The following is a 19,700-nucleotide window of genomic DNA, read 5'->3' on the forward strand; positions in this document are numbered from 1 at the left end:
CAATTGTTATTGTTTTGTTTTGTTGGTATTATTTTTATTAGCAAGTATGTGTTAGGACGTTCTTCGGCTGTTCTTTGCTATGTGTTTCTATTCCCGAAGAATGCTATGTGTATGTTAAACCTAGCATGTTTAGGATGTTTAATATAGAAGTAAAGTAATGATGACTTAAGTGGTAGTGGTCCGTGTTTCTAGCATAGATATAAATGGTTTTTACAAGTTCAATGATATCCCTCCGAAAAATAATTTGTGATATACATCAAAAATGAGTTGTTGATATTGACATGTATGGTTCTTTTAATGACATTGCAAAGAAAGGGTGTTTATGCATATGAAATCTTCAAACGGAAATGAAGTCGGAATATTTAAACAATCCTTATACCATTGTGTGGTGAGTTTTTAGCTTCTATTTGCATATGATGCTTGCAATCTAGAACTTGCCCGGTTGGTCGTGCGTGAATTCTAAGGAGAATTTGATTGTGAAGTGATCTTAGGCTTTCTTTGTATTAACCCCCAAGTATCTTAAATGAGCCTGGCCCATACAGAAAATGATCGCTAGTCTCCCATTTTTGAGCCTATAGACTTTTTCTTCGATTAACCATGAACTAACCTATTTCCCTTCTGTGAATAATCCTATTTGGCACCAAGTCCCTCCTTGACACGGAAGAATGACAAATGAGGCTAAAAGCCTAAGTTGGGGGTGACAAGTCAAAAGTGCGGAAAATGAGGCTAAAAGCCTAAGTTGGGGGTGATAAGTCAAGATGCAGAAAATGAGGCCAAAGGCCTGTTGGGGGTGATCACGAATATAAAGGGACATAATTCAGCGTGGATATAAATTTTTTTTTTTTTTTTTTAGATATGTAAGTATATAAGTTCTAAATAAATCCACGCTAAAGATGGAGGGTCGGAAATGATAGGAAGAATGATGAATGAAGTCAAAAAGAAGTGTCGAGGAGAGTGAGGCACCGATACCCAAATATTCATCCTACCCGTCCCTAAGCCAACGTTAGAAGCCCAAAAAGTCCTAAGGTGATCACGATCAAATTGTTCAGAGTTGAATGCATGGAAAATAAAGGCAAGCCTATGGTTTGTGCACGCATGGTATGCAAATTTCTTTGTGAGTGTGAGTGTTCTTCTGTCTCTTTAGTCTTCTGTCCCATTTATGTCGTAAATGTGTGTTGGGACATTCTTTGGTCTATGTGAGGGCATAAGGATTGTAAGTTTCAAAGTAACTGGCTTTCCGGAAGTTGAAATTCATATACATAGAGACCCTCGTACTATGATTGTGTCATTAATTGAGGTTGCATAGTTAATTGAAATTTTTCTGAAATGTGCGTTTTGTGTCACAAACAGGAGATGGATAAGAGCCTAAATATTTTTCTTGGATCGAAGAGTCCGTGCTAGAAACACATGCCAAACCCACCGTAGTCATTCTTATTTTGCTAAGATGTCGTGTGTTAGTAGCGAGTATTGTTGTAGTTGCTTGATGTGCCGTGAATTTTAGCACATTTTATGCCTTTGTAACTAGACATGTTGCTTGATTTTAAGTGTTTTTACATTGTTTCTTATGTTATTTTTGTGTTTTATAGGGTTGATTAACTAAGGATCGGAAATGAGAAGTAATGCTGAAAAAACGGACAAATTGGAGCTAAGCGACGCTCCGTAACTCATGTTACGGACCGTAACTCATGTTACGGTCCGTACCTTTGTACCGTAACAGGGCCTGAATTTCCAGAAAGTTTTCATTAAAACCATCAGTGTTACGGTGGACTGTTACGGTCCGTAACTCATGTTACGGTCCGTAACATGTCACCGTAACATGAGCTAAATTTCCAGAGAGTTTTAATAAAACCTTCAGTGTTACGGTTTAGTGTTACGGTCCGTAACTCATGTTACGGTCCGTAACCCTTCACCGTAACATCATCCAAAATTCCAGAGAGTTGCCAAGTAATTGTCACCACTTACGCTTCAGAAGGACGGACCGTAACACAGGGTACGGTACGTCGCATGGTGGCCGTAAAGTCAAAGTGGTCAAATGACGAAATGAAGGACGGACCGTAACCTGAGTTACGGTCCGTAACAATGCGGCGTAAGGGCATTTTTGTCCAGAAACTTGGCGCGATTTTTGGCTCTATAAATACATAATGTAGGGTTTTAATTCATTATCAGAGGAGCCTAGGGCAGCAGCAGCTGCAGATCAGGGGACGGCTCCAACGCCAGCTTCTGGGGTTCCAGCACCCGAGCCTCCAGCTCCCTAGCCAGGGGCGGAGGATAGGGCTATGAGGGACGCAGTACAGTTATTGACCAGGTTAGTGTCGGGGCAGGCTCGCAGACACGGGTTTGGAGGTGATTATGCGGACAGACATGATAGTTTGAGGGTCCGTGATTTCTTGACTTGTAACCCCCCCAGAGTTCTATGGGTCAAAGCCCGCAGAGGATCCACAGGATTTTATTCGACAGATGCTGTGTACGTTGCGGGTGACTATTGCTTCCGAGACTGAGTCGGTTGAATTGGCGTCATATCGGTTGCGTGATGTAGTGGTAAATTGGTATGAGTCCCGGGAGTTGTCCAGAGGTGAGGATGCTCCACCTGCAGTATGGGACGAATTCGTGAAGGCTTTCCTGGGTCAGTTTCTGCCTCTGGAGATGAGGCGAGCCAGAGTTGACAGATTTCTACACCTGAGGCAGAATGGCAGAAGTGTTCGAGATTATAGTCTCGAATTTGATTCACTGGCTAGGTACGCTCCCGCTATTGTAGCTGACATGGCATATAGGGTGCATCGTTACGTGATGGGGCTAGATAATTACTTGATTGATAGCTGTATGGCAATGGCTTCTCAGCCCGGTATGGACATCGCTCGAGTGCAGGCATATGCACAGGGGGTTGAGGATCGACATAGAGGGCGTCGATTTGATAGGGAGCAGGACAGGGGTCAGCATAAGAGAGTTAGATCAGCTGGGTATTCTTCGGGTGAGTTTCGGGGCGGGCAACCCCAACAGCAGCACAACAGATATCCTTCCCAGCCGGCAAGGAGTGCACCTCCACGATTTACTGGTAGGAGGTTTGATAGCACGGGTTATTCGGGAGCTGGTTAAAGCTCCATGACTTTAGGTTTCCAGATGCACAGGAATTCAGGCCAGATGAGGCCATCTATACCTCAGTGTCCTCGATGTGGCAGACGCCATCCAGGGGAATGCCGTTTCATTACTGGTGCTTGTTTCTCTTGCGGCCGTCAGGGCCATACTATGAGGGAGTGTCGATTTGGGGGTGGTGCAGGTGGAGCAGCTCAGCCTACCGGATCAGTTGTTGGTTCTTCCTCTTCGGTGGCTATGCGCCCTATGGGGCAAGGTATTTCGACACCAGCAGGCCGTGGCAGAGTCCGTGGAGGGGCTTCCAGTTCTGGCGGTCCTTCAAACCGCATATATGCTTTAGCTACCAGACAAGATCAGGAGGCGTCGCCAAATGTGGTAACAGGTATATTATCAATTTTCTCCCGAGATGTATATGCATTGATAGACCCAGGCTCCACATTATCATATATTACCCCCTTTGTTGCTAGCAAAATTGGGATAAAATCTGAAACTATAGAACCATTCGAGGTAGCTACACCAGTAGGAGATTTTGTCTTAGCAAAACTGGTATACAAAGATTGTTCGGTGGTCATATGTAATCGTTGCACCAAGGCGGATTTAATAGAGCTAGATATGACTGAGTTCGATGTTATTATGGGGATGGACTGGTTAGCTTCTTGTTATGCTAACGTCGACTGTAGAGGCAAAGTAGTCCGGTTTCAATTCCCAGGGGCACCAATTATAGAATGGAGAGGGAATACAACATCGCCGAGGGGTAAGTTTATTTCATACCTCAAGGCAAGGAAGATGGTTAGAAAGGGCTATATTTATCATCTGGTTCGTGTGCATGACTTGAAAGCAGAAGTACCGACTCTTCAGTCAGTCCCGGTAGTTAATGAAATTCTAGATGTATTTCCAGATGAACTTCCAGGCCTTCCTCCTGAGCGTGAGATAGAGTTCACTATAGATGTATTGCCAGACACTCAGCCCATATCTATTCCTCCTTACAGAATGACACCTGCAGAATTGAAAGAGTTGAAGGAGCAATTGAAAGATTTATTAGAAAAGGGCTTTATTAGACCCAGTACATCACCTTGGGGAGCATGGGTATTATTTGTAAGGAAGAAAGATGGATCGCTGCGGATGTGTATTGATTATAGGCAGCTGAACAAAGTAACAATAAAGAACAGATATCCCCTCCCTAGGATTGATGATTTATTTGACCAGTTGCAGGGTGCCAAATGTTTTTCGAAGATAGACTTGCGGTCAGGTTATCACCAAGTGCGGGTAAAGGAAGCAGATATTCCGAAGACTATATTCAGGACCCGATACGGGCATTACGAATTCAAAGTGATGTCCTTTGGGCTGACCAACGCTCCAGCAGTGTTCATAGACCTGATGAACAGGGTGTTTAAGCCATTCCTTGACTTGTTCGTGATTGTATTCATTGATGATATTCTGGTCTATTCACGATCGGAAGAAGAACATGCAGATCACGTGAGGGCAGTACTTAGGATCCTCCAGCATCAGAAATTATATGCTAAGTTCTCTAAATGTGAATTCTGGTTGACTTCAGTAGCATTTCTGGGGCATATTGTTGGAGCTGATGGTATTCGGGTAGATTCGCAGAAGATTGAGGCCGTAAAGACTTGGCCTAGACCTACGACACCTACTGAGGTACGTAGTTTTCTGGGGCTAGCAGGATACTACAGGAGATTTGTGGAGAAGTTTACTTCGATTTCAGCACCTTTAACAAGGCTGACTCAGAAGACAACTAAGTTCCAGTGGACCGATGCTTGTGAATAAAACTTCCAATTATTGAAGGATAAGTTGACTACAGCTCCAGTCCTAACTCTTCCTGAGGGGCCAGATGGCTATGTTATTTATTGTGACGCTTCCGGCGTTGGATTGGGTTGCTTATTGATGCAGCACGACAGAGTTATAGCCTATGCCTCCCGACAACTCAGGAAACACGAAAGAAATTATCCTACCCATGATCTGGAGTTAGCGGCGGTGATTCATGCTTTGAAGATATGGAGACATTATCTATATGGCGTACATGTTGATATTTATACAGATCATAAGAGTCTCCAGTACATCTTTAAGCAGAAGGAGCTGAATTTGCGGCAAAGGAGATGGCTAGAACTGCTGAAAGATTATGATGTTGATATTCTATATCACCCAGGAAAGGCCAACGTTGTAGCAGATGCACTCAGCCGTAAATCTATGGGTAGTTTGGCAGATGTACCACCAGGGCAGAAAAAGATAGTCCATGAGGTTTGTCAGTTAGCCAGTTTGGGAGTTCGTTTAGCTGATTCTGATGATGGTAGAATTTTTGTGCAAGGTGTTGCTGAGTCCTCTATTGTAGAAGAGGTAAAGAGACGTCAATATGAGGATCCCATTTTTGTACATTACAGAGATACAACACTTCAGAAGGACGAGACCTCATTTAAGATGTCATCCGACGGAGTACTACGATACAGAGACAGATTATGTGTACCTGAGGTTGCAGGATTACGGCAACAGGTTATGGGGGAGGCACACTATGCTCGTTATTCTGGTCACCCAGGATCAACAAAGATGTATCATGACCTTAGGTGTTTGTATTGGTGGGATGGTATGAGAAAGGAAATAGCAAAATTCGTGGCCCAGTGTCCGAATTGCCAACAGGTCAAGATAGAGCACCAGAAGCCTGGGGGACTATTGCAGGAGATGGAGATTCCGACCTGGAAATGGGAGGTAATCAATATGGATTTCGTCACAGGTTTACCTCGCACTCCACGGAAATATGACTCTGTCTGGGTCATCGTTGATAGATTGACGAAATCAGCCCACTTTCTTCTAGTCAGGACTACGTATTCAGCTGAGGATTACGTTAGATTATATCTTAAGGAGATAGTGAGACTTCATGGGGTTCCCACAGCTATTATCTCTGATAGAGGGGCCCAGTTTACAACTAACTTCAGGAGATCCTTCCAGGAGGGATTGGGGACACAGGTGAGTCTCAACACAGCATTTCACCCTCAGACTGACGGACAGGCCGAGCGTACCATTCAGACGCTACAAGATATGTTACGGGCCTGTGTCATTGATTTCAAGGGCAGCTGGGATGATCACTTGCCGCTTATCGAGTTTGCTTATAATAACAGCTACCATTCTAGCATTCAGATGGCACCGTACGAGGCTCTATATGGCGGGAAGTGCAGATTACGTATAGGCTGGTTCGACATTGGTGAGACTAAACTGATAGGCCCAGATATGGTTCAGCAGGCTGTCGACAAAGTGAAGCTTATTCAGGGGAGATTACTGGCCGCCCAGAGTCGGCAGAAGTCATATGCAGATAATCGACGTCGACACTTGGAATTTCAGGTTGGCGACTGGGTGTTCTTGAAGGTATCACCCATGAAGGGTGTTATGAGATTCGGCAAGAAAGGGAAGTTGAGCCCGAGATACATTGGGCCTTATCAGGTTATCCGTAAGGTAGGCCAAGTTGCCTACGAGTTAGATCTACCAGCTGATTTAGAAGCAGTACATCCGGTTTTCCATGTGTCAATGCTTCGGAAGTATATAGGCGATCCATCCAGGGTGTTTCCTGCAAATGATATCCAGGTAACAGAGGAGCTATCATACGAAGAGCAACCTATAGCCATACTTGATCGACAAATCAGGAGGTTGCGAACTAAAGACGTGGCTTCGGTTAAAGTGTTGTGGTGGAACAATAACAGGGAGGAGATGACGTGGGAGGCTGAAGAAGAGATGAGGAAGAAATATCCTCACCTGTTTCCTACGCCTACAGGTAATCTAAATCCCCCTGCTTGGTTGTGTTAATTATCTGCTCAATCTATATGTTAGCAACAAGGAAAACCCTCCCCAAGACTCCTATAGAACCCGATGGGATAAACTTGACATTCGAGGACGAATGTTCTAAAGGGGGGAAGGATGTTATATCCCGTATTTTCATACATTGGGACATCTTAAGCTAAATGCGATAAGTTAAGGACAAGACTATTTTAAGGTACGAAGTAGAGACTTTGACTTCCGGTTTCGTTTCAAGTCACAAGTTGCCTATAAATTTCGTTTGGTATAGAAGTATAAATGGGAAATTGGGATTAAATTAACCATGATTAGATTATTAAGTGGGATTAAAAAATTAAATCACTCCATTAAATTAGCCATAAGTGGCCGTGTGGGTTATGTTGAGGTGGTCAATGATAATTGACTCAAATATTGAGTGGACACATGTCCAAATCATGGAATGCATATATATAACAAAAATGCTGATTCATTTACCATTAACCAAATCATTCTTCATCTTTACAAAGCTAGAAACTTAGAGATAGAGAGAGAGGGTCTCGGCTAGAGATGGCCGAGAATGAGCTGCTCCAAAAGTGATCAAAAAAATCAGTTTCTTAAGCAATTCAACTCCTTTGAAGGTGTATAACAACGTGTAGCATTCATTGAATAGCAAGAACAAGTGTTAAAATTCAAGAAGTGAATTTGAAGGGCTAGCCGATTGAAGGATTGAGTGACAAGGTAAGAATTGATCACTTCTCATATGTTTTATGGTGAATTGAATGTATATGATTGTGCATGTTGGTATTGGACTGTTGTTGTTGAAGTTGGAGTGGGCCGTGTGCTATAGGTTTATAGGAAATAATGTTTAATCTTCTTGTACATGTATAGGGAATGGATGGAATGTGTTGTAGTATGAATAAACGAATGAAAATCATGAAGTTGTTGTAGTTGTGTTGAAGCCGTGTAGGGGCTGGTTTAGAGGAATTAATGGACTGTTTTATGTGATGCGTTAATTGTTGTTGTTATGGACATTGTGGTGCATTGTATGCCTTATGAATATGTGAGTTGAGGTGTAAAAGAAATGATTTACATTGAAGTAGAAAAACAGTCCAAACCGTGGACTGTTTTAATGAAAGGGATAGATTAGTTTATTTTGAATGTTGATTATTGTTATGGACGTGTAGTGAAGATGAAGTTTAATGATTCAAGTTGAAATTGGAATGGTTTGTGGGCTGTTGTAAGAGTTAATGTGATGCTAAAACAGTTCCAATAATCGTATAAGTAATGTTGTTAAACGTGTTGTTGTCGTTGTAGTTGAAGTTGGAAAATTGCGAATTGTAAATGGTAACGTTGTGTGTGCTGTTTGGCCGTGAATTGGGGACTGTTTTGAATAATGTACGGGCTGTCCGAAGATCCCTTAAGTCGTGTTGAAATAATCCCGGGTTGGTACTTGAAAGTATGACTAGCAATATTAGCTTGTAGTACTAGTTGGTTTGAATGCGAACGAAATGTCGTCTAAATGTTAGAAAATGATTATTAACGTTAAAATACGTATTGAATTCCCTCGTATACTAATCGTAGCTCTTGATATCTTGATATAGGATAAGGTACTATTGTGCAGCGAGTACGGGTTATAATACGACTAAAAGCTAAAGGTATGTAAAGCTTATTCCTTCCTTCTTTTGGCATGTCCTAGATGTAAGTAAGAAATGATATGAGCCTTGGAGTAAATTCTACTCTCTAGTTCCAAGCATGACTTATGATTCTATTCATTCCTCAATGTTATTGTCACGAGCCTACTATGTAATTGACTAATAAAGGATGTATAAAGATTCCTACTCTTAAAGAACTGCATAATTAGAGGTATACTTGACTTTCACAAACTATATCATGTTAGACTGATACATGCATATGAATTCTGAAACGTTCTTTGTTATAGTTTGTATAGACATTATAAAGAACTTATTATGATCATTATCTTGGTACTTGAGAGCTGATTAGTTAACTTATCTGTTGAGTCTCAAAAGATGATTTGTATGTATGTGGTTGCTTATTATTCTGCTCGTGCTTACCGTTACATCCTTCACTGAGTCCCGGGCCAGGACACATTTTCGTGCGTATATTTACTACATTATTCACCGAGTCTCTCACTAGAGGGTCGGGACACGTTATATATATATATATATATATATATATATATGATGATATGATGACATGATGATATGGGGATGGCGGCCAGGAGGGCATATGATCATTATTCACCGAGTCCCTCACTAGAGGGCCGGGACACGCTATATGTACATGTATATGATGCTATGATTTTAATTACCGAGCCCCTCACTAGAGGGCCGGGACACGTTATATATGTTATACACAGAATGATTATTCAGCTTGACTACTAGACTCTATATTGATATTGGTATGAGGTTGATACATATGAAATATGTTCAAAAGTAGGTTTTATGGATTTCTGTTTGTTGTATTGGATCCTACACTCTTTATCTCAGTATGATTCTATTTACTATATTTCATGCTTTACATGCTCAGTACATATTCCGTACTGACCCCCTTTCTTCGGGGGGCTGCGTTCATGCCCCCAGGTACAGACACTCGTTTTGGAGATCCGCCGTCCTAGGACATCTATTCAGCTACTTTGGGTTGCTCCTTTGTTCCGGAGCCTAGCTTGTGGTATAAATCCCTTTTGTTGTATATATATGTGTTTGTTCGGGGGCCCTGTCCCGTCATATGATACTGTCATTACTCTTAGAGGTCTGTGGACATTTGTGTGGGTCTGTATATAGTTGTTGTTTCGTTGTATGGATAAGACTTATGTTTTGGGGCGTACCCATTCGTAGTGGCAGCCTTGTCGGCTTGCGTATATATACATATGTTTTGGGATGTTGTGCGTAGTGGCAGCCTTGTCGGCTTGCGTAGACATATATATATATAATTGATATGAAAGTTGTAACTCCTCAGGAGACAGGTGGCTATGATATGCATATATATGACAACTTTAAAATAACGTCTTGCCTTTTTATACAAATAAGATCACGACATGCTAGCTGTAGATGATTATAGTTAACAGGTGATATGAGTGTCCAATTCGGACACTAGTCACGGCCTACGGGGTTGGGTCGTGACAATTCAATTGTTTCATTATTGCTAAGATCTCTTAAGAAATAAAACTTCACATCAATGTGCTTGCTTCTTCCATGTAGCACTGGATTCTTAGATAGTTGGATTGCTGAATTGTTGTCACAAAAGATCTTGGTAGCTCCTGGTTGCTTGAATTTCAACTCCTCTAGAAGTCTCCTCAACCAAATAGCTTGACAAGCACAAGCAGTCGCAGCAACAAACTCGGCTTCCGTACTAGACAACGTGACAATTGGTTGCTTCTTAGCTGACCATGAAATAGCACCAGACCCGAGCATAAAAGCGTAACCTGTAGTGCTTTTTCTATCATCTTGATCACCAGCATAGTCGCTGTCAGTATAACCGAGCAACTTGGATTTTTCATTCTTCTTATAAAATATCCCATAGTCTCTCGTTCATTGGAAGTAACGGAGAATTCTTTTCGCTGCCGACAAATGCATTTCTGTGGGATTCTCCATATACCTACTGATTAAACTCACAGAGTACATTATGTCGGGCCTTGTTGCAGTGAGATACATCAAACTGCCCACAACCTGTTTGTAAAGTGTGCTGTCAACCTTCTTCCCAGTAGGATCTTTGTGTAGCTTCAAACCAAGCTCTGTAGGAGTGTTAACAGGATTACAATCCCTCATCTGAAATCTGTCTAGAATTTCTCCTATATATTTCTTCTGAGAAATGAAGATCCCGTCATCAGATTGCACTACTTCTATGCCAAGAAAGTAATACATTAATCCGAGATCGGACATTTCAAACTCATCCATCATTGACCTCTTGAATTCTTCAATCATCACACCACAGTTTCTAGTAAATATAAGATCATCAACATACAAACAAATAATGAGTATTTTTCCTTGATCCCCAATCTTAACAAAAAGTGTATGCTTATAAGGACATTTCGAAAAACCAACTTTTAGAAAATACCCCTCAATGCGACTATACCAAACTCGGGGAGCCTGTTTTAGTCCATAAAGGGCCTTTTTCAATTTGTAAACCTTATGCTCATTTCCAATTTTAACATAACTTGGGGTTGTTCAACAAATACCTGTTCGTCCAAGTACCCATGTAAGAATGCCGACTTGACGTCTAACTGGAAAATAGGCCAAGATTCCTGAGCCGCCAACGCAATTACCAATCTGATTGTATCATGCCTCGCAACGGGAGAGAATACTTTTGTATAATCGATCCCGTATTCTTGCTTGTACCCCTTAGCTACTAAACGTGCCTTGTACTTGTCAACTTCACCGTTTTCCTTCAACTTCGTTTTGAAGACCCATTTTACTCCAATAGTTTTCTGTCCATTTGGAAGATCAGACAGCTCCCAAGTATCATTTCGTTCAATGGCATTAATTTCATCATCCATTGCTTTTCTCCATTTGTCTTCCTTCACGGCACTCTCAAAAGATGTAGGATCACAATCTGAAAACAAAGCAAAGTGAGTAATTGGATCTTCAATTCCAGTTACCTCATAATCTTCCATCCAAGCAGGCCTTCTTCTAATACTCCCAACAGACCGAGTTGTTTCTTCATTTTCTACAGCAACTGTTGCTGAAGTTGCTGAATTTTTCGGTGTGCATGCTGTTGAAAATTTCTCTGGTTCAACGTCACTATCATAGAGTACTTGGGTAAGCTGCTGCCCATTCCAATCCCAAGTGTTCTCCTCATCAAAAGCAACATCCCTACTGATAACAATCTTCCTTGTCAATGGATTGAACAATTTATATGCTTTGGAAAATTCACTTACACCAAGAAAAACACATTTTTCAGCCTTGTCATCAAGTTTCTTCCTCTTCTGATCTGCGACATGAGCATATGCGATGCATCCAAAAATTCTAAAATGATCTACTGTTGGTTTTCTCCCATTCCATGCCTCTTCCGGTGTCATATTTTGAACAGAAAAAGTTGGGCTTCTGTTTAAAATATGAATACTCCAATTTACTGCCTCAGGCCAGAAGATTTTTGGAATGCTTCCTCTTGCCAACAAACTTCTCACCATGTTGAGGATGGTTCTATTTTTTCTTTCCGATACACCATTCTGTTGTGGTGTATCCGAATGCCATGATCTATACAAAAACCTTCAAATTCTTTCGAACAATATTCGCCACCACGATTTGTTCGGAGAGTCTTAATATTTTTTCCTGCTTCATTTTCCACACGAACTTTGAAGCTTTTAAATATTGAAAAAACTTCAGATTTCTCTTGAAAAAAATAAACCCAAGTTTTCCTTGAAAAATCGTCGGTAAAAGTGATTAAATATCTTTTACCTCCATTGGATGTTGGGTTTATTGGACCACAAAGATCTGAATGCATAAGCTCCAAAACATCCTTTGCTCTCCATGACTTTCCTTTAGGAAATTGAGAGCGAAGTTGTTTGCTAACAACACATTCTTCACAGATTTTGGAAGGAGCAGTGATTTGAGAAAGCCCTGTGACCATGTTTTCTGGTGGAGTGTCTTCAATCCTCCAAAACTCAAATGACCATAACGAAAATGCCACAACCATGAGGAATCCTTGACTTCAGCCATCAAACAAGATTGAATATCATCAATCTTTAGCGGAAATAATCTGTTGGAGCTCATTTGAACTACTGCAATTGCTCCTCTCACAGGATCATAATTTTCACACTCACCGTTCTTAATAGTGATGACATAACCCTTCTCTTGCAACTGACCAGCACTAAGTAAGTTGCTTTTCAAGTCGGGAAAATACAACACATTAGAGATTGTTTCAACAAAACCATTTTTGGTTTTAATCTTGATATCACCTTTCCCCATCACTTCAATAGTAGAACAATCACCAAATGCCACAGTGGAATGGAAATTTTCATTTAGAGATGAAAAAGAAAATTTACTTCCACACATGTGGTTACTACATCCAGTATCTATATACCAAATATCCGACTCATGTTTTATTCCATCTTGGACAACCATTAACAAAGTTTCTACTTCCTTATTTTCGACAAAGTTGGCACTTTATTCCTTTTCTTTATCATTAGGCAGTCTAGTATAACAATCTGATGCATAATGACCAAATCTGTGACATCTATAGCATTTTACCTTGGATTTGTCATGGTCTCGACCTCTGCCTTTGCCTTGAAATTGATCAGTGTTGGCTTTGAAATTTATGTGGAAATCTCTGCCTCCACGATCTCCTCTTCCTCTTGCTCGGCCTCTGCCTCTACCCCTTCCTCTATGGTTATTGGAATGAGTATTAGTAGAATCCTTCAATGCTTGCTCCTGTACCGTGGAACTTTTGTTCATCTTCTGTTCATGAACCAGTAAAGAACTTTGCAATTCATCAAGAGATAGTGCATCTATATCTTTTGACTCTTCGATTGAGCAGACCACATAATTATATTTTGGTGTCAACGAGCGCAAAATCTTCTCCACAATGGCAACATCGTCTATCTTCTCACCGTGGAAACGCATTTTGTTGGTGATTTCCATTGTTCTAGCACAATAATTGGTGACAGATTCTCCTTCCTTCATCTCTAGTGTTTCAAAATCCTTTCTCAAAGCTTGAAGCTGTGCACGCTTCACCCTTGTAGAGCCTTGATACTTCTTCTTCATGGAATCCCAAATATCTTTGGAAGTTTCTTTGCAAAGAATTGTTTCCAAGATGGGACGATCAATTGCCTGAAAGAGATAGTTCTTTGCTTTCAGGTCTTTTAGCTTTCTAGCTTCGAGTTCTTCTTTTTGTGAATCTGTCAAAGTTGTGCCGGCCAGTTGCTGGCTACTGAATTCCATTTTCGATGACCTGCCAATACTCCTTGGACCGCATGAAATTCTCCATTAACATGCTCCAATGATCTGCATTTTCTGTGGCCATTGGTTAAATGTAAAAGGAGATGAAAGAAATTTTGGCTGCCTCACTTGTTTTCCCTCTCAGGATAACTTGGCTCCTGATACCACTGTTGGAAAGAAAAGAAGAAGAAAAAAGATACGCAAGGGCTGAAGAGAATAATGGCTAGAAAACTGATACTTTCATTCAAAAGTTCAAGCCTAATATATAGGCAAATATGTAACAGAACATACCAAAAAAATAGCACCCATATCAGTCCATGATATGCATAAAGCAAATAAACTTCTAAAAGAAACAAAACACGTTACTCCACTTATCCCTAAAAATCATAACAACCTGGACTGATTCAAACAAAAAAAAACATAATTAAAAAAAGAAAAGAAAACAGACTAATATTTCAACAGCTATTACAACTTACAAGTTTAACTTGTGATATATAGTAACTAGTAAGTTAGTTTCCAATTTACATTTTTATTTTCAAGAAACAAATTCAACTCTGAATCTTACTTTGATAAAAACTCAAGTTGGCTCTCGAAAGATATTGAAGAAATATTTATATAAAAAATTCTTTAATGAAAGATGAAAATTCTTTTTAACCTTTAAACTATAACGATAACGCTATGCGTGCAATATCTAAATTAGTAATATTCAAAAAAAAAAGAGTACGCAATATATGAAAAACAGTTTTAAAAAAAAGAAGAATACAAATTCAACCAAAGAATAACACATTACGGAATTAGAAAAAGAAACATTTCTATTTAACTGCAAAAACACCGACAACGAATCACCAACAACACTTGGTGCTCGTTCTTGGAAAATTGTTATATACGTGGAATATTGTATGGAGAACTAATATAATCATTATTAGATCAACTTGGAAATAATAAATCAACAATTTTTTTCCCTTTGCATTAGGCACAATTATTGGAGGGCACTCACATTCCCGTAATCGGATTAAAATGCCCTTGTTCTGACAAATTTTTGTTAGAATATCACTAACTCAGGCAGAGTGTATTCCAGTCTGATATAACTATAGATTTAATCTACCCTATTTAAAAGAAGAAAATACTAGGAGAAGTAAGAGAAGATGACAAAAAATTATCTCGTGCCTTTGGCTAGGTTTTAAATAATCTCATTTATATAATCAAATAGTTTTGATTCTTTAAATTTATCAAAAATGAGAATTTTGAATTTTTTTTAAGATATTTAATAAACTTTAATTGTTAGATTTAACAAGAACTATTTAAAAAGAAGATTTAGAAAACGCACATTTGGAGGTGCACTTTTTTTTTTTTTTTTTTTGCAGTTTCTACTATTTTTGGCTTATTTCTAATATCTAGTGCAGTTATTTGGGGTACTATTTTTGCTGTTTTTCTTAATCAATTTCTGGTATATAGTGCAGTTTTTGGGATATATAACTGGACTTAATTTTTGGTGTTTCTATTTAGATCTTCTTCTTCTTCTTTAACAGTCTCTGTCAAATCTAACAAGCTAGAGTTAGTTAAAAGTTTTACGGAGCCCTAACGTGCTCCCTTTTAACAAATTTTAAAAGATCAAAACGGCTCAAGTGTGCATTTAATGGACTTTTTTAAACAAACTCCAAACACAATGGATCATTTTTATCATATTCCCCAAAGTGAAAAATTTCACTCCTGGTGCTTCAGTTTACCCTTAACAAATAAAAGGTTGTGATTTGATACAATATTTTTACTATCCTTTAATCATGATTATATTTTCTCTTCATTTTCTAGGAACATTGTCATTGAAGAGGTACTTTATCCAACAGACGGCCTTTCGTATCTCTAAGACGTGGTTTAAAGATTTGTGAAATGATAAAGTCAAAATCGATATCGTTGCAACCTTGAAAGACACATGGAAGACTTCTATTTTAATTATTCAACAATTTGATTTATTTATTTTTATCCAGTGGTTTAGTGTGAATTGACATAGACTACTTGACGACAATGTAGGAAATATTTTCCTTGTTGGAATATTTTTTTTTTTTGGTTTGCAAGTAAGCATCACTTGTGCAGGAGTATTTGAACTCTACTGTTATAATGTAGAAGAGTATATTTGATAACTATGCCAATAACACTAGATTTCTGTGCTAATCCAGTTTAAATCATTTTAGATCACAGAGGTCGGGATTCAATAGAACAACCTTCTCCCTCCCATCCATCCGATGAAACTACTCTGGCAAAGTCATTTGTAAAACCTTCCTTCTTCCGCCGATAAGAGCTCTTAGGAGTCATCAGTCTGTTATCCTTGGTGTACCATTTTGATCTGTTGAGTGAGAACTCTTTCTCATGGGACTCCTGGATCATTATGGCCGACTTTCGTAACATTTTAATATAGCAATGATAACTATTTTTGTTTCCCACCCAGTGTCCAGCAATTATATTTGGGCCCGATCAACTAAATTCGGTTTCACACCTGGGTGTTCCACATTTGGGAGCGGAGGGGGGTTAAACCGCTTCCTAATAAAGACGATTTTCATACTCAGGACCCGAACTGAAACCTTTAATTAATGATAAAGGAGTACTTTGTCAAATGGTATCAGAGTCGGGCCCATGGTCGATATGGGTCCACGGAAGCCCGGACCGATGAGGAGTGAAAATACTTCCGATCCATGAATATGCACACTCCACACCGGACAGTGAAACCCCGAATGAAGAATATCTAAATCTGGGTGTGAAGGGAGTGACGAAGAAAATGATCTCACATCGGTCCGGGATGAGATCCCTGTGCTCCTTATAAGGCTTGTAAGGAGCTTAGGATTCTCATTCTTCACCGATGTGGTATTCCATTCATCATACGTATTACTCCACCAGAGCCCTTGTATGTTGGCTATGATCAGTTGAGAAGGTTCACTCGTGATGGAAAATAAATTGTCAATCATAGTTGAAATGAGAATTTTATTGTAGATCATATTTAGTGCGGAAATCCTTGATGATAAAACCTATGAGTCCACCAAAACAGTCTAAGGGACCTGGTCCCTGAACTGTTTTCACAGATAAATACATAAAGTAAATAAGGCAAGATATTTACGTGGAAAATTCCTTACTCAAGGGATTAAAAACCACGACCTACCCTAGTAAGATTTCCAACTTCACTAGACTGAGCAATGTTTCAGATTACCAGCTTTTGTAACCTAGGAATTAGAACACTAATCCCTCCCCTTATAATAACTCTATTGCAAGCACACTTTTGACTAACTCTAGTCAAGCATCAAACTGATTCAACTAACTCTAGCTGAACCTTAATACTACTATGACTAACTCTAGCCAAGTTTCTACAACAAAAGTTTGATAAAAACAAAACACCTACAAAACCCTTCTTGAAGAAGTGTAGGTTTACAATGTAGAGATCACAAAGACAAAGACTAGACAACTCTAGGACTCAAAACATCTTCCGTTGTTGGGATCTGGTCCATGAACTTGTCTTAGCTTTGTTCTTGAACGCACCAAGAGAACTGTGGTGGCTGCACTTGTATGGTTCTAGATTTCTAGGTTTTTAAGTGATGGATTAAACAAATGCTAACATGTTGTTTATATATGGAACCAATGAGGGCATGTGAGGATCATGTGAGTGACATGTGACCTGGATAGAGACGTTACACTAGTCTTTTGCTTTTAGCATGCATGCAGCTATGCTGCTGTGATACTGCCTGTCGGAACAGTGTCATAGCTTTACAGCTGTCATGTAACGTACAGTGCTCAGGGGACCTGATCAAGGACTTGGTCCTTGGAATGTTTGTCAAATCATCAAAACTATGAAATGTCATAACTCATCACTTGATAACTAAAATTGTCGATATACGAGGTTGTGTTTGATATAATGGAAATCAATCAAAAAGACATTTTTTAGGAGGGAAATCATCTGTTGATATGTGATTAATTATCAGAAAACATATTTCATCACGGGGAAATTAATTTGCTTATTTATGAGGGGAAGTCATTGTTCTTGCAACTATCTTGACTTTTAACTTTTATATTACTTGTCTCAGCCAACATTTACATATTATTATTTATCATTTGTATTAAAAAAAATTAAAAATTACTCTTCGATTTGCTCTTTAATACATTTATTTTTTTCGAAAATATTATCAATCGAACATCAGAAAACATCTTTCACGGAAAAGACTATTGTCACATCAAATAAACTCATTGTTTAGCAATTTTGATGCAATAAAGTGAAAGTTGCACGATTATATATGTTACAAAGTTATTAAACTATTTTTTGTAAAGAAAAAATGATTAAACCTTTCGTTAAAAGTATCTAATCTATTTTTTTTTTAAAGTCACTCAATTATGTCAAAGTATCATAAAAAGTTACTAGTACAAATTATCGATAAGGCTTCAATTATCTAATGACCTTATGTGATGGTAAAGCAAAATTGGGTGTCTTCTCATTAGAACAAATAGTTTAATGATTTTTAATGATACTTAAACATAATTGAATGATTTTTTATTACAAAAAATAATATTTACAAAAAATAATATAATAACTTTGAAATAAAATTTGAGTGACTAATATCCGTAAAATTAACCCTTAATTTTCCTAATAATTCTTGAATACAAGCATGTTATCCATGACTGAACTCCCCATGCATCTAGAAATTGCTATCATATTTGGACGCTTATCCTCGATGTTGGTCCCTTTGTGCTCCTGTAATATTATGTGCGAGTGGCTAAAATATTCATTCACATTTTAATAATTTTGTACATTAAATAGTTTAACATCTGCATTGTCAATCTCTTTAACAACAGGCCATGTACCCATGCCATAGTTTTGCTTCTCATAGTAACACCACAAGACTACTTAGTTTCGCGCTTTCTCGTTAAATATAACTCTATGCGCTACGAGTTTAAATCAGCCGAGCTAGAGATAACTCAATGATTTCAAGAAGATGAATGCACTATTACGAAAGGTGAATCTAAAATTTATATTTGACATGGTTCAATTTTTAGATTCTTACATTGAACCTTGTTAGAAATTATAAGTTCAATTTTTTCTATTTTTGCAATTTTAGTGATTTTTAACATATGTACATATACCCTGTGTTGAAAATATTGTGATCAGTTGAATCCATCAACTATATGCTATTTCCTCCACTGCTACTAGTTTTAGTATAGACTTTTCGTCTATTATATAAACTAGATACCAGAGCCCATGTCAGCACGGGCCCAACATGTATTTATAATTTTATTTTTATGCAATTATAAAAAGAATTGATATATTCTGCAACATTTCTTGAAAGTCATGTATGTAAAAATAGAAATTCTGAGAGCACGGGTTCAATAATTTGTGACATGGTGTTATTTCTTTGTTTCAGTTTATATGACTTTATTTAAGAAAAAGGCTAATAGACACTTTTAAACTGCGCGTTAATCAAATTTGAACCAGAATTTCAAAACTTATTGACTTTTTAACTACTTCTAAATACGGAAACGTCATTTGAACTACCATTCCCCTAGGCTAAAACGTGAAACTTTTTATACATATGGTGATTATGTATATTGTGTCATATAACATGGGCATAAATGCGGTATAAGATTTCTATCCTTTTTTTTACTTAACCTATCATAAGTATGTACAAATAAATTATTTTGGTTATTATGGTGCTTCGTATATAATTAGAAACTTAAGACATTGGAAAATGCCTTTTGAGAATGTAATACCCATCTTAGTTTCTTTTTAGGATATTAAACAGTACTGCAATAAACATCCGAGTAATTTATTTTATCAGTTGTAACAATATTCAATTAATTTGATTATAGAATTACAGTTGGTGAGGTAAGATATCACCCATGGAACTACAAAATGTAATAAGTTGTGATAGTAACTTTTAAAAAATGAAGCTTGATAATAATATATTCAGAACT

This window comes from Lycium barbarum, chromosome 10 (genome assembly GCF_019175385.1).
Source record: "Lycium barbarum isolate Lr01 chromosome 10, ASM1917538v2, whole genome shotgun sequence".
In the NCBI taxonomy this organism is placed as follows: domain Eukaryota; kingdom Viridiplantae; phylum Streptophyta; class Magnoliopsida; order Solanales; family Solanaceae; genus Lycium; species Lycium barbarum.